The 22,147-nt window shown below is 40.4% G+C and overlaps 1 protein-coding gene across 1 annotated transcript in view; it reads right to left on the bottom strand.

Moving 5' to 3' along the window:
- Positions 1-22,147, bottom strand: part of UBAC2 (UBA domain containing 2) — a 147,195-nt gene that overhangs the window by 45,908 nt on the left and 79,140 nt on the right.

Below are 22,147 nucleotides of genomic sequence, written 5' to 3' on the forward strand. Positions count from 1 at the left end.
CTGGGAAGAGGGTCCACTTGCTAAATTCTTCTGGGAATAAAAAATATACAAATATACTTGGTTTTTCTTGGGTCTCTAGGGGATCATTTCTCTTTTTTATTCATAGATACCCTGTGCCTTTCAGTGGTCTGGGTTATCAGAAAGGGCAGGAAGGATGAGCAGCAGGTGGTGGTAGAGTTGCTGCTTGCCTACAAAAGATAGGGAGTAAAATGCAAAATTATAAATGCAGACTTCCCAGGATTCTTTGCAAGGTTATATATTTGCTCAAGTGAGTGGCTTAGTATGAGTAGCATGACCTTTGCAAGTACAGTCACGCTGTCTGCCAGCTCAAATTTGTTTCACTCAATCCTGAAATACTGCAACACAATATCTGTGTTAGCAATGACATCAATTGTGGTAATGGAACACAAAGAAATTAAATGCTGTATTATGAGTCATACTTTAAATTTTTATTAGGTTTTATATCCTGAAAATAGTTCAAGTTCTTATCTTACTCATTTTCAATTTTTAACCTGTAAGAAAATTAATCTTAATGGTTGATTCAACACCACTTGCTGAGTGCTTTCAGATTTGTATTGCATTAACTTCACAAAGAGCTGCCTGACCTTATAGCCACTGACAAAAACAGACACTGATCTTTGAAACACTTTATGGCAGCGGTTCTCAACCTGTGGGTCGCGACCCCTTTGGGGGTCGAACGACCCTTTCACCGGGGTCGTCTAAGACCATCAGAAAACACATATATAATTACATATTGTTTTTGTGATTAATCACTATGCTTTAATTATGTTCAATTTGTAACAATGAAATTGGGGGTCATCACAACATGAGGAACTGTATTAAAGGGTCGCGGCATTAGGAAGGTTGAGAACCACTGCTTTATGGAGACAGGTGAGACCACATGGATGGAAGTCAGAACCTTAGGGCCTTTCCTTCATCTGTAAACTTTCCCAAGTGAAAGAAAAGAAAGAGCAACACATTAAATTTTTATGCATGCTGTCATCTGAGTTGGGTCCCCAAAGAAAAACATAGTGAAAGCTGCTAAAGGAAAACCAGAAATAAAGCTTCCTTAATTCCAGAGTATCTTTATGGTATACCAGTTCTATGGCTACATTTGAGCATACACTATTGTATATATGAACCAACAAGCTGCTTCATAGAAAATGAGAGTCCTCTCAGTGCTAATGGGTTCAATTCTTAAGATCCTTGAAACATAAAAGTAAATACCTATGTCACTTGATAAAGGAATTATGTATTCTTTTATCTGTTTAGTTTTCTTCCTTCTCTCTCCACTATACCACAGATCTATATAAATAACTTTATCCAATCACCAGTAGCCATATTACCAAAATGGTAAATTGTAACATATCTCCAGCTAATCTCATTTTTAAGTCTATGCTCGTGACATGCAGCTATTCGCTCTCCTTCAAAAGGCCCATACTGCCTATTTCATTCATGAAGCCACTGTTCACACATGGCCATGGGGCACCTTCCCATTGTCTTGTATAATAGGTAGGCTTTACATTTATTTCCTGTGCATTTCCCTCACAAACAGGTAAGCTAGGAAAACAGGAACCGTGCTGTATAATTTTTGTATTCTGTTACAGAACAAAGGAGGTGGCCTTATTTGAAAATCACACCACCATAAGTATTTTCTATATGAATCAGGTGATATATTATTAACAACTTTAAAAATAATAAGTAGTTAGAAAAACTTATCTAGGCAAGCTGATAGTTATATGGCAGTTAACCATATTTACCTCTTTCATAATTGTATGTTTATTTCTAAAAGACTCATTTGGTTAATTTTTTTTAAAAAAACTTCAAAACTATTTAGTTTAAATCAGTTTAATGCACTGATGCTTCAGAGGTAGCACAGAATAGTACAGATAGTATAGGATAGTACAGATAGTAAATGTTAGATATCAGAAATGATATCAGGTATATATGAAGAGCTCAGTAATTTACAAAATAGTCCATACATTATGTAATGTCTTCCTTTACATAATCCTGTGAAACAGGATGAGTAGATAGCATCGGCCACACTTTATAAATAATCCTAAGAAAAGGCACCTGGTAAATTAGAGGCAGCATAAGGAATATAACCCTAACTCCCGAAAGAATGCAGAACCGAATCACATAGACCAAAAAAGTATTAGAAGGTTTGTTTTATTATATACCAGTAGATAATCTATCCTTAAATAGGGCAAATAACCAACAGTAAGTAGATTATAAACTCAGCTAGGCTGTAGGTTTGTGAGGATGACGATGTCGTCTGTTACATACACAGCATGACACAAAACCTGGCATACAGAAGGTTCTCAAATATCCATCTAATCAGACAGCACCTGTTTTGCACTATTACTAACAATATTCTAAAGTCCTACTGAAATATTTGAAGTTCTTCATGTCTCAATGAAGTGAAAAGAAACTCTATAAATGCTTAATTACATGTTAGAGCATATGTTATCTTCTAAGACCCTGCAATTTAAACTAGACCTATTAAAAGATAGAGTTAACTGCCCAACAAGTAGATACAGAAATATGTTCTGCTTGGAAATAATTTTATATTTCAAGAAGCAAAAGGTAGTGACGTATACCAATCAGTAAAAAGAATCAGACAATTTTAAAAGGGGAAGCACCAATCTTAAATTAGCCCTTAAAATGGTCTATTTTGGCCACTTTTACGCCCATTGTAATTTGTTATTCTTTGCAAAAGCTAAAAACATTTGCTCACTGACTATTCAGGTAAGAGTGAAAAGATGAAAGGCTGACCTGTGACAACAGGCCCATTCTTCTGACTCCTGGGAGGACTAAATGCGCTCGGAGAACTGCTGCCAATGGAAGTCTGTTTTACATTCAACTCTGAAAAACTGATCACTTTAAAGATAATCCCCAAATTTCTTTTCAACTAAAATTTCAATTAGCCAAGAAGGAACAATTATTATCCATTTACTACATGCCACTTTTTGGAACACTTGACAGGTATTATCTCATTTAATCCTCACCACTTTAAGAGATGGGTACAATTATCTCCATTTTGCTGATGAAGAAACTAGAGTGCCAGGCCACATGGAGAGGTGGAGCCAAGAATTAAATCCAAGCCATTTGACCCAGTGCCTGTAGCCTGACTTGGAAAAGGAGGGTGTCACCACATCTAGAAACATGTCCATTAAGAGGTGGCTGTATTCCTCTACTTGCTGTGGCCTCCTGTGCCTAGACATTTCCCATCACCACACTGGAACTTCAGTTCATCTTCTTTCCCCACGGGGACCCCCTCAATTCTCTGCAAACTCAAGCTTCTTTCTCTCAGTCACCCAAACCTGACCATCCTTCTCTCATCCATAGTATTTAGCCAGTGAATCTTGCTTGGGTTTTCTCCTTTTGCACTCTCTCTTGCCCATCTTTTTATTTGCCCAATATCATCATCCTAGTCCAGACGCTGGCATCACAGACATATTACTACAACTTCTTTCCCACTGGCCCCCTCAACTAGAATCAGAAATGTTTGCCTTCCTATCAGAGGCTATACTGGAAGCAAGCAGATTAATGATAATAACAATAATAAATACTTGCTAACAATTACATGGTACAGTGCTCTAACACGTGTGTGTGTATGTGTGTGTGTGTGTGTGTGTGCATGCGTGTGTGTTTCTCACTCAAGCCTCACAACTCACAATAATTCTGTGAGGCTCTTACCATTACCATTTGTTTTATAGATGAGAAAATCATTCCCCAGCAAAGTTAGAGCATATCCCAAGGTCATGCAGCTAGTAAGTGAGAGAGCCAGACTCTAGATTCTGGCAATTCCAGGGTCTACACTCTTAGTCATTATATTATCTCTTAAACAAGTAGAATTTATACCCAGATCCTCTGAGAGCCTTGGAAGAGACATTGCTTACTGAATACCCTCAGGTTCACTTGAGGGGCATGTGTGACTACTTTTGGCCAGTGGGTGGGAGCAAAAGTAGCATGCCACTTTTAGGCTGAAACATTAGAGAGCAGTGAGGAATATTCTATCCTGCTCTTCTCTCCTGCCACAGTGACCAGATATGTTCTAGGACCTTTGTTAGTATAGGTCCTTGAATGAGTAAATGTTGAATTCCCCATGCCTGCATCCCATCCACCTTAGTTAAGTGGTACAAAAAATAAATACACTTATGCAGCAATTTTCGACCAGTGCGCTGCAAGAATTATTTAATTTTATTTATTTTTTCCTTTTATTGAATTTATTAGAGTGACACTGGCTAACAAAATTATACAGGTTTCAGGTGCACAATCCTACAACACATCATCTGTATACTGTAGTGTGTGTTCATCATCCCAAGTCTCCATCCAACACCTTCCCCAACTCCCCACCCTCTGGCAATCACCACTGTTGTCCACGTGCATGAATTTTTCTTGTTTTTTCTTTTTTGCTCAGTATCTTCACCCCCTTACCCAGCACCACCCGCCCTCACCCCTGACAGTTGTCAGCCTGCTCTCTACTCTGTCTCTATCTAAGCCTGTCTCTATTTTGCTTGTTAGATCATTTTATTCATTCGATTCTACATATGAGTGAAATTATATGGTACTTGTCATCCTCGGAATGGCTTATTTCACTTAGCATAATGCTCTCCAGGTCATCCATGCTGTTGCAAAAGGTAACATTTTCCTTCCTTCCTTCCTTCCTTCCTTCCTTCCTTCCTTCCTTCCTTCCTTCCTTCCTTCCTTCCTTCCTCCCTCCCTCCCTCCCTCCCTCCCTCTCTCTCTCTCTTTACTTTCTTTCTTTCTTCCTTCCTTCCTTCCTTCCTTCCTTCCTTCCTTCCTCCCTCCCTCCCTCCCTCCCTCCCTCTCTCTCTCTCTTTCTCCTTCCTTCCTTCCTTCCTTCCTTCCTTCCTTCCTTCCTTCCTTCCTTCCTTCCTTCCTTCCTTTCTTTTTTATTATTTTTAAATATATTGTAAGTGACTTCAGAGAAGGGAAAGGGAAAGAGAGATATAGAAACATCAGTGATGAGAGAGAATCACTGATTGGCTGCCTCCTGCATACCCCACACTGGGGATCAAGCCCGCAACCTAGGCATGAGCCCCGACCGGGAATCGAACCATGACCTCCTGGTTCCTAGGTCTACGCTCAACTACCGAGCCAGGACAGCCAGGCTTTTTTTTTTTTTTTTTTTTTTTACAGCCAAGTAGTATTCCTCTGTGTCAATGTAGCAGAGCTTTTTTTTATCCACTCATTTACTGATGGGCACTTGGGCTGCTTCCAAATCTTGGCTATTGTAAATAATGCTGTAATGAACACAGAGGTGCATATATTCTTTTGAATTAGTGTTTTAGGTTTCTTCACATAGATTCTTTAAAACATGCAATACCTAACTATTTAGTCAGGGGCACTGACTTCTTTTCCCTTAGATTGTCAAATAAAATAATGACAACCAATACAACAATAGCCGTCTGATATGAATGAATCAAAATTATACCTTTTTTTGGTCAGATTGGCAACAAATATATTTTTTGGTGTGCCGCAGAATTTTAGTTTTTAGTTTATGTGTGCTATGAGATGAAAAAGGTTGAAAATTGCTGCATTTATGTGTTCAGTCACTGAGATTTCTGTATTAATTTGTGGCTACAACATAAGCTAGCCTTCTGATTAATAAAGTGTTTAACCTACTTAGAATGAATCAGACCAATACACACAGTGTAAGAAAAGAAAAATGCAGACACTATACAGTTCTCCTGGCAAACAAACACATCTTCCTTAATCCCACTTTCATTGTGTCATTTCATGCTCAAGGATTGAGAACAGTTCCCCATGATCTACCACATGAAGTCCGAGTTCCTCTCCTATACTTTCAAGCCCTAGCCACCCAATTTCCCCCCGTTGCCCAACACACACTGTTCAAATTACTAGTCTAGTTGATTTTGTCTCTGTCCCATGAATATAACAAATATTTGGTTCTCACTGATTCCTCCATTTATTTTTACACTCACATCCCAACTGTACCTTTTTCTTTAATTCTTCTTTGACTATTCAAAGCCACTCATCTTTCTTTCCTCAACTTACTTGGCTTTTATACAGTTTTAACTTTACAATTATATCATCTTACAACAAAGGAAGAGAAAAGACACACTGGCCTGAAAACCTGTGGCCTGGTTTTGGTTTGAAAGCTAGTCAGCTATATCACCTCTGTTCAGTCTTTTAGCCTTCCTGCATTTATGGGGGTTTTTAAAGCAATGAAATAACAGTGTTATATAATGTGTGAGCTCTCTGCCAACCATCGTACAGTCTATGGTCTATTATTTCGTGTGCATTACTCTTATATCCATCCACTGAAATAGAGGCTCTCCTGGGACAGAGACCTTGACTATTACTCTTTCGCTTCATTAGCACACTTGCTATGTAGCTTCTCATTGTTAATAATGCTTTTTAGATGTCTTGTCTACTTAACTGAACTGCAAGCACTCATAGGCAGGAACCATATTACTCTACGTTCCACACGGTACCGACTGCAACTGACCCAAACCAAGAACTCAGATAATTTTTGATTGGCTTTTATCAGTTTTCTCAGAGTGTGAGAATATTTATTTTTAGTGTCTGTATCTTGTAAGACTTTTCCGATGCAGATTTGAGAAGAAAAAAATTGTGTCAGAATGAAACTACAATGAGGCTACAAAAATTTTTAATCTTACTCTAAAAAAGCAACATTTCGATATGTTCTTATTATTTGAGGGCAGTAATTCCATTATTCTTCCCCTTAAGTCCTATAGTGAAACAACTGCTTTTTAAAAATATACATATTACAAATATATGGGGTTTAAAAATAAATACAAACTATATTATCATGTATTGGTCTATCATATATTATAATTTGAGAGAGTAATTAAAGTATTGCATATGCTACCTCATGTATTATTGTCTATTTTTTCCCCATTAAGGGAACAAGAGCAAAGAAAAGGTCATGAGTTTGAGTGTTATTGGTTTTACTTAAAGAACAGCTGTTAAGAGGAAGGCATCATCAAAACAGACCCAGAGACACAATACCCACATATGACGAGAAATCAAAGCAGTTCCTGTTAGTCCCAACAAGCTGTACTGGCTTGCCTGAGCCATGGCCTATAACTATGCTTGTGCCCGTGTACTCAGGTCTCTAAAGAGACCCAGAGAGAGCCTGGTCAGTCAGAGGCAGGGGCAGGGCTAAGGCTACTGTAGGTCTTGGTCATGTAGAATTTAGGAAGCAAATGGTAAAATGGAAAGAAAAAAAAGTGTCCCATTAGGATCCAGTTGTCAAATTATTTGACGTTTGAGTGTTTGACAAAGTGTTGATAAGGCAATGGATACATGGCAGGCATTATACTATTCTCTCTGCATTTGTGGATATATGAAAATGTCTGTGATACATTTAAAAACTGGTGAGTGTAGTCTCCAACATTCTCCCACTCTTGTTACATCAGGGACGGAAGCAGAAATTCAGGGACTGATTCACAAAGGACTGAGAGAGAGATGGCAGTGGCTATCACTTGGCTGCAAGTCCCTGTCTCTAACCAGTTAGCTGCAGCCATCCCAACCAAATGAGAAGACAGAGAAGGCACACACCTGACCACATTCATATCTAAGCTCCCACAGCAGGGTAGTCTCAACAGACCTTCAAGAGTCCTAGTAAGAAATGGTTTTGGTAACAAAGTCACCAGCAAAGAACACAGACCAGAAATCTACATGAAAAGATTGTCAGGGTTTTTCATAACTATGTACACACACACACAGGCATAATGCTCCCTGAGTAATCTGATCTCCTAACACAAAGGGCTACTTCCTTTTCCTTAACCTGTTCCAGTTCAAATGTAAGTATCTCAGATTTAGATATACTGCTTTATATGTATATACATTTGAAGCTAAATATAGATGTTACATTCTTTTGATTACCAGCTCTGCCAGCTAAGATTCATTTATGGATAATAGAACCCTCTCAAGTTATTTTGGGCAGAAACAGATTTGACACAGAGCTGATTGCTTACAAAACTGATGGAAGGGCTAGAAGGGCAGATCCAGTCTATGCCTCCAGGAGGAGACTCCTAATAAAACACATAAGGACTGATCTACCCAGAAGACTGCTTCCTCTGCCATATTTAAGACCCTAGGAAATCAGGAAGTCATTAGATCATTTCAGCAGAGTTTAGGGGCCAGGAAGCTGTCTGAACAGTAAGCCCCAGAACCCTGCTGGGTCTGCAGAACTGGGTCAACAAAATGGTATCTCATATGCTACAGCCTTGGCTCACACTGAACTCCAGCACCACACAAGTTCTTCTGATTGGTGCAGCCTAGATCAGATCCAGAATTCTGATGCAACAGAGTTAAGAAGAGTGTTCCGTTTTCCAACCTCTGAATAGATCATGAGCAAGCCAATCTAAGCATATCCATCATACCACATAAAACATGAAAATACTCTACCATGCCCTGGCCAGTTTGGCTCAGTGGATAGAGCATCGGCCTGTAGACTGAAGGGTCCCAGGTTAGATTCCGGTCAGGAGCCTGTACCTTGGTTGCAGGCACATCCCCAGTGGGAAATGTGCAAGAAGCAACTGATCAGTGTTTCTCTCTCATCGATGTTTCTAGTTCTCTATCCCTCTCATTTTCCTCTCTGTAAAGAAATCAATAAAATATACTAAAAAAAAAAACTCTACCAAAAGGAAGGGAAAATGCCTAATTTTAAAAAGATAAAGAAGAAACTTAACAGACATGGCAACCAAATGCAAAAACAAATGTAATTGGGCATTTTCAAAGTAATAGAAGAAATTTAAATATAGTTTTGGTAGTACCTTAGAGTAAGGAAATATAAATAATTTTGTTAGGTAAAGTAATATTATCTCTCTATATAAAACCCTAAGCAACCAGTCAACTGTTTGACCGATCTACCATTTGACTGTTTGCTATGACACACACTGACCACTAGGGGGCAGATGCTCAACACAGGAGCTGCCTCCTGGTAGTCAGTGCACTCCCACAGTGGGAGTAATGCTCATCTGACTGACGGGCACCAGACGCTGGGCTCACGGCTGTACTTGGTGGCGCCAGTCTCCCCCGCAGCACTACCGAGTGGTGAGTGGTGGCACAGTGGGGCCAAGATGAGCGGGAGTGGTGCAGGGACGGGTGTGGGTTCAGGCTCCTCCCCAGCTACCAGCCACTTTCACATTATTACATCTCCTGAGGGGTCCTGGATTGCAAGAGGGCGCAGGCCAGGCTGAGGGACCCCACCAGTGCACGAATCTGTGCACTGGGCCTCTGATGGTTATATAAGAAATGCCAGCTTACTTAAAGCATGGACTTTAAATAAAACCTTACGATGGTGAAAATGCTTCAAAATACAGTAAAAATATTTACTTTTTTTAGGGGAGTAGAAGAAAGGATAGTAATAATGTTAATTATTAGATCTATTTTCTCTTCTTTTGTGATTAAAATTTTTCATAATAAAAAGCTTTAACGGGTTATGCCAAAGAAACGTGGGAAGTACAAATTATTTTCATCTAATGCTTCATCTTCAAAATTTTAATTCTACCACATTATTAAAATAAGGTTCATCTTCTATAAAATAACTGGCTTATATCCTTTAAACTATCAAGATAATAAAAGACAGACAGAATGAGGACTGTTCCAGATTAAAGAGTAAAGGGACATAACAATGTGAGATATAATTCTGGAATGGACCATAGTTTTTTCCCTTTTGCTGTGAAATAGAACATTATTTGTACAATTGCCAAATATGAATAAAATAATATATATTGATGTATTTATGGGTGAAGAAGCATACATCTACAACTTGCTCTCAAATGATTCAGGGGAAAAATATATACGAGAGACAGAGAGAAAACAAATGTAAAAAAATGTTAATAATTAGGGCATCCAGGTGTGGGGTATAAGGGAGTTCTTTTGTCCTATTGTAACCTTTCTATAGCCTGAATTATTTCAAAAATTGTAAAAAGTATAAAACATAGTGGCAGCAATTGGAAGCTCTGAAGAGAAACAGGACCGTTTCTTTTGTCTGTCAAAATAAAAATTAATAATTAAATAACTGAAGGGTCATGTAGACAGTGCTTTTTCAGATACCATTCTATAGGCATTTTCCCCCGTCTGAACATCTTTGGCAGAATGTTATTATTTTGTACTTCTCATTTTAGCAGCAAAATTTGAATGCAGTCATAATGTTGTCTTTATACCCTAGCATTTACTTTTAGGAACATGTGCAAAACTGCAGTTGAAAAAATGAGTACATAGGAAGCCTTGGTTTGATAAGTTTATAGTCTCAAATTAATTTCTAGTATAATATACATTAGAACTAGAGTTTTCACCTAAAAAAAAAAAGGAAAGAAAGGAAGTAGCATTAAGGCTGTCTTGCACAAAAGACAATGTCTGAGCTAGGTGTCAGACAGGCATGACTTAATCTGGGCTCTGACACTTAACAGACGTGATCCTAGTGACTCAATTCTCAGAACCTCTGCTTTCTCACAAGGGACAGAGCGATATCAAGATCTACTCTTGCAAGACTGTTGTGGATGTTCATCTAAAACAGGAACATATGTAAGATAAGGTTCTATGGTACAAAATAGTTCTTCAAAATGTCCCTACCAAGATTTCTTGGGAGAAAGGGTAAATTCTGCTACCAAAAAAATCTCCAAATAAAATGTACAATATTAACATTTTATAATGCTACTCTGTATTGTTTCTCCATGCTGTTGCCAATATTAACAAACATATCCTTGGTCGAATAATTTATTTATACATAAATATTTATTAAGGGCCTACTACGAGTCAGGCACTGCTCTAGGCACCAGGATGAGAGCTGAAAATAATACAGATCAAATTATCCTCATGACTTCCATTAAGTAAACAAATAATATCAGTTTAGGAGAGGGGATCATTTTGAGTGTTATTCTAGCTTTGTTCTGTGCCCTCCCAGTTATTCTCTGAACTATTTTAATAATGAACCTTCTTTCTGTTAAATAAGCCAGAGTCCATTTTATTACATCAGCTAACAAGCACGCCTGAGCTCTTGTAACTGAAAAAGCCTTTTTTCCTTTGACCTCAGATAATAAAAGCACATTAGATACTTCAGACCTCAACATATATCATATACAAAAAAATCCAACCATAAGATAGATAGGTATGAGATTACTTTTATGTGTTGTATGTTTTTCTATGGTTACTAAGACGTGGTTAGCATTCTGAAATTTTTTTCTTAGAATAATACAATGATCTGAATCTAAAATCTTTCATAAGGTGCAACTTTCCAATGATAAACAAGAACAGGAAGTGAATCTCAAACACAACCAGACACCTAGTTCCCTTCACAATTATGTTCTCTGCTGTTGTCTGCGCCTGACTTCACAACATTAAACTCCCACCGTCTTATTCTAATTTAAAGTTATTAACAGTTTTATTTCTGTTTGAATAAAACATATTTTCTATTAACTAGACATTTTGACATATACTCAAATATTTTAAGTTCTATGAGGAAGACAGCTTAAAATAAAGGAATTGAGTAGCAAAGGAACTTACAAAAGCAGAAATGAAAACAGATGTTAAACTGCTCTGAAACAAATTTTTTGCTAATAGCCTCAGCCCAAGCTATTTCAGTCTGCTACTAGAAATATTCTAATCAGTCAAAAGATCTCAACAAGCTTCATGGGTCATCAGCTCCTTCAGGGTGTGGGTTAACTCTTTTCAAGGCTCTGTTTCAAGGCCACCCAGCACCGTGGATGTGTATATTATGGGATTTCAAAGACTTGGAAAAGCTTTGTTTACATCACTGGCCCTCCATCCTGGGCGATTTTGTCCTCCAGTGTCACCTGGCAATATCTGGAGACATTTTTTGTTGTCATGACTGATGGAAGGTGGGGGCACTGCTGCTGGCATCTAGTGGATAGCCAGGGACATTGCTAAACATCCTACAATGCACAGGATAGCCTCCCATGCCAAAGAACTAAGTAGGCAAAAGTGCTGACCCAGCCCTGCCCGGGTAGCTCAGCTGGTTAGAGCATTGTCCTGATACGCCAAGGTTGTGGTTTCGATCCCAGTCAGGGCACATACAGGAAACAATCCATTAATGCATAAACAAGTGTGATAACAAACCGATGTTCCTCTCTCTCCCTCCCTTTCTCTCTCTCTAAAATCAATAAATAAAAATTAAAAAAAAAAAAAAGTGCTGACCCAGGTTGAGAAAACCCTGGTTTAAGTCAACTATGCCACTGCCCTTCACATTCAAATATAAAATTGCTAATGATGTGGCTTCACATATCCTCTGACCCTTTCAAACAGGAGACATTCAATCTCCCCCCCGGGAAAAACACTCTGGCCACTGAGACTGGCACCGAAATCCCTGCAGGTGAAAAGCCTGAGTGTCCTTTCGCAATTAATCAGCAATCTCCAAGGGTAAGAAACTCTGTATGCTATTTTATTTGATTCTCAAGACACTGGCCTTCACACATTACTAATACCTTGATTATACTGAGAAGCAATTTTGTTTTTAGTAATCATTCCTCAATGTCAAGTTCGTAAGTGAGGCAACAAAAGCCTCTTCCTCTCCTTACGTATCTTTTCAGGTCATAATTTTTCCGTTTCCACTTTACAGAAAATGTTGCTCAAGGTTTCTGAGCCTATTTGCTTAAAGGAGATGACAATTTGTACTGTACAGGGTTATTCTGAGTGACATCAGTACGCTGAGTACCTGGGACATAATGTGTGCTTACTAATTCCTAATAGATAATGTTACACACACAGTGTTATACAACCAACTGATGGAAGTTTGAGAACTTGTTGGTTGGGAAGAGATACTCTGAGAATATAAAAATGAATGGATTACATATTTCTCTCTAGGTACAAAAGAATAACTGAAGTAACCAGCTTGTGTCAGACCAAAATTTCAATCACAGCCAGATCTCTTTTGGATTAAAAAATACTCTTTTCATTACTCTGTGCTGTCTCCCAAATGCTCCATGGTGAGGGAGCTACAAAAGAGATCCTCCCTTTACAAAGCATCAAGTTGAGAGAGAGATCAGTTAGGTAAATAATTATAAAACCAAGTAATAAATGTTATATGTACATTTTTTTTAAAAAACTTAAAGTGATCAGTGAGCACAAAGGAAGGAGTGATTAATTGTAGTTGGGATAGGATTTCATATAACAGAGATATTCAAGATGAGTCTTGAAGGAGAAGCAGAAGTTAGCCAAACAAAGGAAGAAAGGATGTTGCAATCAGAACTGTCTGCATGAATAAAATGAGAAAGTAAAATGACACAGGAGTGATGGGTAGTGGTGAATAATGCAATTTAGCTGGTGTGTAAAGTACAAAGGGGCGAGAAAGGGGAGTGATAGAAAATGAGGCTAAAAAAGTTGGTTGGGACTCAATCCAGAGATGCCTCACTAACAAGTTAAACTTCATAAATTAGCAGTAAGAAGTCACAGGTTTCTGAAGGTATATATATATATGACCCTAATATGCAAATAGACCAAACGGCGGAACAACTGAACAACTGGTCGCTATGACGTGCGCTGACCACAAGGGGGGTGCATGTGGAACATGGTGGGTATTGGCTATGGCAGGATGGTGGAGATGAGTGGGGGCGCCAGACCAAAGTGGGGTGCCGGTCACTGTCATCAGGGCGAGCCTCTGGTGGTTACTGAAAATTCTTTGCTCAGCACTTGCACCCGCTGCCGACGCCAGTGCAAGCAGCGGCTGCTGGCCGTGATCACCCCTGAGGGCTTCTCCACCTCCCCTTGCTCCTGAGGGGCAATCAGAGCAGCAGCCGCCATTCGCACCCGCCGTTTGCACCTGCTGATGACACCGGCCCCACTCGCACCCACGGCTGGCGCTGGCCCCAATTGCTCTGTGCCATAGTGGGTGCAAGCGGGGCCAGTGCCATCAGTGTGTGGGAGTGGCAGCGGCGGCGGTAGGAGCAGGGCTGCTGGCAGATAGGGAACTAGGGGCCACGGCGGGACCTGTGCCCACTGCAGCCTCACGGCTCACAGTTCCTTTCAAGGTGCACAAATTAGTGCACTGGGCCCCTAGTAAAGAAATAAGATCTCTGGAGTTAAAATAAGGGGTTGGGACAATGCACACAATAGCTTTGAGATGGTGACAGGGAGAACAATTAGAAGGCTATTGCAATAGTCCAAACAAAAGGAGATGAAATGGAATCAAAAGACCAATAACTTTTCATTCATTAATTTACTCTATCCGTCCATTGACCATCTCTTCACGCATCCATCCAACATGTGCCTACTATGTGGGAGCCACTATGCTAACTGGGCATGAGCAGTAGGTAAGACTGGCATGGTCTCCTGCTTGCATAAAACTTATATTCTAGTGGAGGAGAAATATGTTAAACTATTTATTACACAATGGGGATAAGTACTATGAGACAGTTCTAAGGAAATATATCACTGTGACCTAGTCCGAGGTTGGGGATGGTCAAAGAAAGCTTCTGCAAGAAGTGACCTTAAGCTTTTCCTAAAGCCCTTGAGCCAGGGTATTTATTACCTCACACCCCATATCCTAAATAAAATTTTGAGAAATTCCTCTTTCATTAGTCAACTTTACTTTGTGCAGTCACCTTTAAGTACCTATTTACTAAAATCTCTGATAGGTCTAACCAAACCAGTGGGTATTGCTGGAAGGGGCAAAGAGGACTGGGGATAAGCAGAGAAGGGTGGGAAGAAGTTAAGGGTAAGGAGAGGCAAAGAGGAGAGAAGTGGGGTGGGGAAAGAAGGTGGAAGAGGAAAGCTCAAAATCTAAAGTTTTTAGCTACACAACAGAAGACTTTATAAAGAGGAACTCATTAAGGAAAGAAAGTCTAAACATTTGTTGTGATCAATACTGAGAAACAATCCTCTGCATATTAATAAACATGATGAACCATCAACCTGTCAACTTCTACTATTGCTTGCCTGGAAAGCACTCTCTTTTTTAATTTATTTTTTTATTGATTTTTAGAGAGAGAGGAAGGGTGAGGAAGACAGAGTGAAACAGCGATCAGCTGCTTCCTGTACACCCAATAATGGGGATCACGCTCACAATCGTGCCCTGACCGGGAACTGAACTAGCAACCTTTCAGTGCTCAGGATGATGCCCAACTGAGCCACACTGGCCAGGGAAAGGCACGCTCTTTTTAGAATGAAGTATTCTAGGTCAAAATTCCAACTCTGTCAACTGGATTTCTTCATCCCTGAGAATAAAATTTTACACTAGTAAATTAGATATAATCATACCAATTTCACAGAGTATTTTAAAAACTAAATATCAAAGGAGAAAAGATATTTAAATATCTAGTAGCTCAACTCATCGAATCTATTATTCTAAATACATTATTAATGTGATCACTTCAAATTTGGAGGCCCTGATGACTATCTTTATTTTGAGAAATATCACTTCATTTCTAAAGGCATTGATCATCATTCAGGCTGTGATAATTTATATATTGAATATTTAGCCCAATTCCAACCCATAGGGACAAAAAATTTAGAAAGCTAACTGACACTTATTGTTAACTTTGCCCACAATACCCACTTCCCTTAAAATTTCCCAACGGTTGATATTCAAGATGACCACAGATGATTATAGGTGCACTGCTACTCTCTAATCAGCACTCAGCTCTAGAGAACCTAATCCCTTAACACTTTCAAGATTAAAAATTACACCACCTCTGGGCACCAACTCTGTTGCTACAGAAACACTGTAGCCCAAATGGAAGTCTAACACAGGGCTACAACATTACGAAAGAATAACATTAAATATCTGTGACTGACTCTTTTAAATAGGTCTAAATAACCAAATTAGTTCACCAAACAATTACGGAGGCACCATGATATCTGTTTCTTAGCCTCCTAAATACTCTGTGCCTAGTACTAGAAAGTTTTACCCTTTGCAATGCCAAGAGGCAGAATTAGAAGATTTAGATAAAGCAAGATCTATGTCAAACATGTAATCTGATCATCAAGAACAACTGCTGGAAGTTGGGAATTTGCAGATATTAGAACATTAAATTTCTGTAGGCGTGAGACCAAGAACACTCCTCCTTGCTTCCTTCACCGCCAGCACTCTGGCAGATTACAGAGAACAGTATATAGATGCCTCAAACATAATCTGCAAAGAAACAAAAAATGAGCCTTGAAGAGATGCTCATGGTTGCTGGGAATGGGTGAAAACTGGGATGAGATACAATTGAGTGAAATACTGAGAGACCTAGGAACAGGCTCATAGAAGTAAGACAAGGTAGCATAGTGACTACAAAGTCTATTTTATTATTTTTAAGTGAGTTTATATGAGAGTATAGGACATAGTATTACAGATGTTCTGCATAATGTCTATTCTGACTAAAAGAATACTATTTGAGTATTACCTGACATACAATTACCTTAATAAAAATATTGACTGCTAGTAGAGGTATCTGATACAATCAATGAAAAGAAAATAATTTTATTTCACAATTGTCACTGTTCTTAAAACACACACACAGTTTAAGAAAAATGTTTTTATTGATTTTAGAAAGAGAGAGGAAGGAATAGAGAGAATCATCATTCACTGCCTTCTGCACACCCCTTACTGGAGATTGAGCCCGCAACCTGGGCATATGCCCTGACCATGAATCATAATCAGTGACCTCTCGGTACATGGTACAATGCTCAACCAATTGAGCCACACTGGCCAGGGCAAAACACACACACTTTTAAAAACAATACTGTCTTGATGGCGGATTAAGCACATGTACTTATCTCCTCCGTTCTTTCCTAAAACCTTGTAAGAATGGCATTAAAAGATTTTTTTTTAAAGGCATACCCCCACAAAGGTAAAGAAGAATTGACAATTATAAAAATTTGTCTAAGCTGGAAAGCAGGAGTAGAGTGGTAACAAACCTGGCAAACCTGAGAAAACTAAATACTAAACCAGCAATGGTGAAATCTGAGAAACAAACTGGCTAACACCCAAACTCCCCAGGGGCTAGAGGACTAGCAGTACTATATTTTTCTGGAACTGCTAAGGCACAGTAAGAGCACCGATCCCCTCCCCATATTCAGCCTACCCACTGACTAATGCTCTCCATCCCCTCACTGAAAACTGGGTCTTACTATCTAGAAAAGGTAACAAGGAGTGTCTGGGGACTGGGGGACTCCTATGCACAGTTGAGAGTGCAAATATAATACTAAAGATCAAAGTTATATACTAAATGAAAGTTCATATAAGAAATGTTGAGACACCCAGACTTATACCCTATAGGTAGTGGATTGAAAAGTATGCTCTGGGGAATCTGACAATTCATGAAGTTTAGAAAAAAAGACATAAATTTACAGATCCTGATATTGGTAATTCCTAATAAAACATCCCCATTCAGCCCCTTTCACATAATCTATTTCTTCAATCAGCTTTCGAAAAAGCTGGCTCTTAAATATAAACAGACTAGAGGCCCGGTGCACAAAAATTTGTGCACTCGGGGGGGAAAGGGGGTCCCTCAGCCCGGCCTGTGCCCTCTTGCAGTTTGGGACCCCTCGGGAGATAATGACCTGCCGGCTTAGGCCTGCTCCTGGGTGGCAGAGGGCAGGCCCAATCCCTAGGTGCAGCCCCTGGTCGGGCTCAGAGCAGGGCCGATTGGGGAGTTGGGGTGCCACCCCCTGTCATGCACAGAGCAGGGCGGATCAGGAGGTTGCGATGCCACCCCTAGTCATGCTCAGGGTAGGGCCGATTGGGGGGTAGGGGCACTGCCCCCTGTCACACTCAAGGCAGGGTCGATAGGGAGGTTGCGGCGCCACCCCCTGTCACGCACAGAGCAGGGCCAATCAGGGGGTTGAGGAGCTCCCCCCTGTCACTCACAGAGCAGGGCCGATAGGGGAGTTGGGGCACCGCCCCCTGTCACACACAGAGTAGGGTCAATCAGGGGGTTGGGGTGCCGCCACTGTCACACTCAGGGCAGGGCCGATGCAGGGGGGGGGGGGGGTTGGGGTGCCACACCCTGTCACACACAGAGCCGCAGGGCAATCAGGGGGTTGGGGAGCTCCCCCCTGTCACGCACAGAGCAGGGCCAATCAGGGGGTTGAGGAGCTCCCCCGTCACGAACAGAGCAGGGTGGATAGGGAGGTTGTGGCCCCGCCCCCTGTCATACACAAAGCCGCAGGGCAATGAGGGGGTTTGGGCGCTGCCCCCTGTCACGCTGATCCCGGTGCTGGGAGGCATATTACCCTTTTACTATATAGGATAGAAGCCTGGTGCATGAGTGGATGATGGCTGTTTGCATCTGGTCACACACCCTTTAGGGTGGAGTCCCCACTGGGGTGCCTGGCCAGCCTGGGTGAGGGGCTGAGGGCCGTTTTCAGGCTGGCGGGTGACTGAAGCTCCCAACCTGTCCTTTTTTCCTTTTTTTTTTTATTCTGGGCCAGCTTTAGCTCTGAGGCTCGGCTCCAGCTATGAGACCTCTGCTGCTGAAAGCAGGTCTGGACTTTGTTTACCTTCTGTGTTTGAAACAATGTTGCAGTCCTGCTGGCTGAAGCCTGGGGTTTTGTTTAGCTTCTATATTTGTTACAATGTTGCTTAGAGTTGCAGCTGAGAGGCCAGCAAGGCAGGCAGGGAAGCTTGGCTTCCTCCATCACTGAAACAAGCAAGCCTCCCTGTTCGCGTCAGCTGCCTGGCTGCCGGCTGCCATCTTGGCTGGCAGTTAATTTGCATATCGCCCTGATTAGCCAATGGGAAGGGTAGCGGTCCTACGCCAATTACCATGTTTCTCTTTTATTAGATAGGATAGCCAAAGGCTCAGAGATATTTAAGGAATAACCCTAACAGTAAAAACAGAAAACAAGGGGGGAAAAAGAAACTCAGAAGAAATAAACTATTCAGGGAAATAAAAACCTTTGGGGGAGGCAGAAGAGAGTATCCTCAATATTATGAAAGATATAAGAAAAAATACTGCATCCATGAAAAAGAAAAAACCCACCACAGGATGCCAAAAGAAATGAATATTCAAAAAATAAAAAAGAACCACAGGAAATTAAAAGTAGGACAGCAACAAATATTTTAAAAGAACTCAATAGAGCAGCGGTTCTCAGCCTGTGGGTCGGGACCCCTTTGGGGGTAGAACCACCCTTTCACCAGGGTCGCCTAAGACCATTGGAAAACACATATATAATTACATATTGTTTTTGTGATTAATCACTATGCTTTAATTATGTTCAATTTGTAACAATGAAATTGGGGGTCACCACAACATGAGGAACTGTATTAAAGGGTCACGGCATTAGGAAGGTCGAGAACCACTGCAATAGAAGAAAAGGTGTTTAATCTCATCAGTCCTGAAAGAAATGCCAATTAAACCACAGTAACAGATCACTCCACATCCACTGGAATGACTAAAAGTAAAAGGACTGCTAACTCTCTTGGATCACTCCCTCTGGGGCAAGTTAGTCATTATATCATGTGAATAATCAAGCAGCTTCGCAGTGAGGAATTGAGGCTTCCGCCAACAGTAACGCGAGTGAGCCATTTTGGAAGAGAGCCTTCAGATGATTGTGGTCCCTGCTGGCATTCTGACGACAACCACAGGAGAGGCTCTGGGCCAGTATTGCCCAGCTAATCCCCTCCCAACTTCCTGATCCACAAGAAAATGGGCAATATCGCCTAAAGCCAAACATATGTACACTGTACAATTCAGCTCTCAACTCCCAGGTACATACCCAACAAAAATGTGTGCATATTTACAACAAAAGATGTATTCAAGGATGTCCACAGCAACAGTATTTGTAATTGTCCCAAATAAGAAACTATCCCAATATCCATCAACGTAGGATGAATTCATATAAGACACATCACAATAATGACAAAGCATGAACTATCGAGACATGCAACATAAATGAAACTGCACTGAGAGAAAGACACTAGACACAGAAGTCTACATTTCCATTTACATGAAGTTTAAACTAAGTAAAAACAACCCAGGGTATTGAAAGTCAGGATAGACTTTGGGGAGGAAGTAGTGACTGGGAGGCAGCAAAGTGGGTCTTTTAGGGTGTGGGTGATGTTCTATTTCTTCATCTGCATGGTGTTTAAAGGGGTGTTACCTTGTAAAAATTCAATGAGCTCTAAACTTAGAAAATGCACACTTTCCCATGTACATGTTGCACTTTAAAAAAGTTACTTTAGAAATATTAATTAGAAGAGTTGGAAGACAGAGCTTAAGAAATCTCCCAGCAAGGAGAGAGAGAGGGAGAGGGGAAGAGGGGGAGAGGGAGAGAGGGGAAGAGGGGGAGAAGGGGAGAGGGGCAGAGGGGGAAAGGGGAAGGAGAGGGAGGGGAGAGAGGGGGAGAGGGGGAGGGAGGGGGAGAGGGGGAGGGAGAGAGAGATTAAAACTAGACCTGTCAAGGAGGCTGAACATACAGATAACGGGATTTCTCACAAAAGAGAGAACCAAGAAAATGGAAGGGAATATGATTAGGAAATCAGGAAAAATTAAAAAATATATATATAAGAATTTCCTGATTGACAGGGCCCACCAAGTGTACAACCAAAAGACATAAAAACACAATCTGGGCCGGCTGGCGTGTTGGTGTCGACCTATGAACCAGGAGGTTATAGTTCGATTCCCGGTCAAAGCACATGCCCAGGTGGCAGGCTTATCCCCGGTGAGGGGTGTGCAACAGGCAGCCAATCAATGATTGTCTCTCATCATTGATGTTTCTATCTCTCTCTCCCTCTCCCTCCCTCTCTGAAATCAATAAAAATATATTAACAAACAAACAAAAGACCCAAAAAAACCCCCAAATCTGTCCAATGCATCTCATTACAAACTGTCACAAAGTATTAGCAATCAGCTCTCCACTGAATTTGTCAACAGCAAGACTGAGAAGTTGGTACTGGTGACAAGAGGTAGCTAGCATTCCCGCCACTATTTCCTCCTCTATGCCTTTCCTCTCCCTACCCCAGGGAAATCACCATAAGAAGAAACTGCTGTTTTCCAATATTGCTTATTGCTAAGAATTTGAAGGTGAATCCCCAACTAGCCTACTTGCCTGATGGAACAACAGTAAACAGGAGTAGGTAACTACTTGTTCTGTGGTGTCTGGGGTTTTCTACCCTAAGGGGCTCACTCCCCTTCTTATCTGACCTAACATGGCCAAAATAGTTTACTACGCCTTAGGGCAGTGATGGTGAACCTATGACACGCGTGTCAGAGGTGACACACGAACTCATTTTTTTTATTTTTCTTTGTTAAATGGCATTTAAATATATAAAATAAATATCAAAAATATAAGTATATTTTTTTTTACTATGGTTGCAAATATCAAAAAATTTCTATATGTGACATGGCATCAGAGTTAAGTTAGGGTTTTTCAAAATGCTGACATGCCGAGCTCAAAAGGTTTGCCATCACTGCCTTAGGGGAACATGAATTCAGAGTCTAAAATAACTAGACATCCTTAGAATACAATCACAACGAAAAAGAAACACTAACTGAACAATATTACTAATGAAAGTAGAATTTTTAGAGTAGCTAAACCCCAAGTTACAATATATATTAATAACAATACTAATATAAGAGACAAGAGAAATTATTAAAAATATGAAATCAGACTATGTGGAAACATTAAGTATGGAAAAGATAACAAATGGGGTACACACAGTTGAAGAATAAATTACCAAGCTAGAAAAATAAACTAGGAAACTCTCCTAGAAGTCAGAATGAAAGGTTGAACAGGGAGAGGAAATGGAGGAAATATTTTTAAAGAAATAAATCACTTACAGAACACAAAAATATTTCAATCAAAGGCCTCTTAGCCATACAGTCTAGATCAGCCGTGGGCAAACTACGGCCCGCAGGCCGGATCCGGCCCGTTTGAAATGAATAAAACTATTGAAAAAAAAAGACCGTACCCTTTTATGTAATGATGTTTACTTTGAATTTATATTAGTTCACACAAACACTCCATCCATGCTTTCGTTCCGGCCCTCCGGTCCAGTTTAAGAACCCATTGTGGCCCTCGAGCCAAAAAGTTGGCCCACCCCTGGTCTAGATAAAGATAGCCTATATGCACACCTCTGTGGTGATATTTAAGAAAGATAAGGGGAAATTCTAGAAACATCCAAAGGCAAAGCATAAACAAATGATAAAGGAACAAGATCAACCTCAGATTTCTTAAAAAC

This window comes from Myotis myotis, unplaced genomic scaffold (assembly GCF_014108235.1).
Source record: "Myotis myotis isolate mMyoMyo1 unplaced genomic scaffold, mMyoMyo1.p scaffold_m19_p_3, whole genome shotgun sequence".
Classification (NCBI taxonomy): Eukaryota; Metazoa; Chordata; class Mammalia; order Chiroptera; family Vespertilionidae; genus Myotis; species Myotis myotis.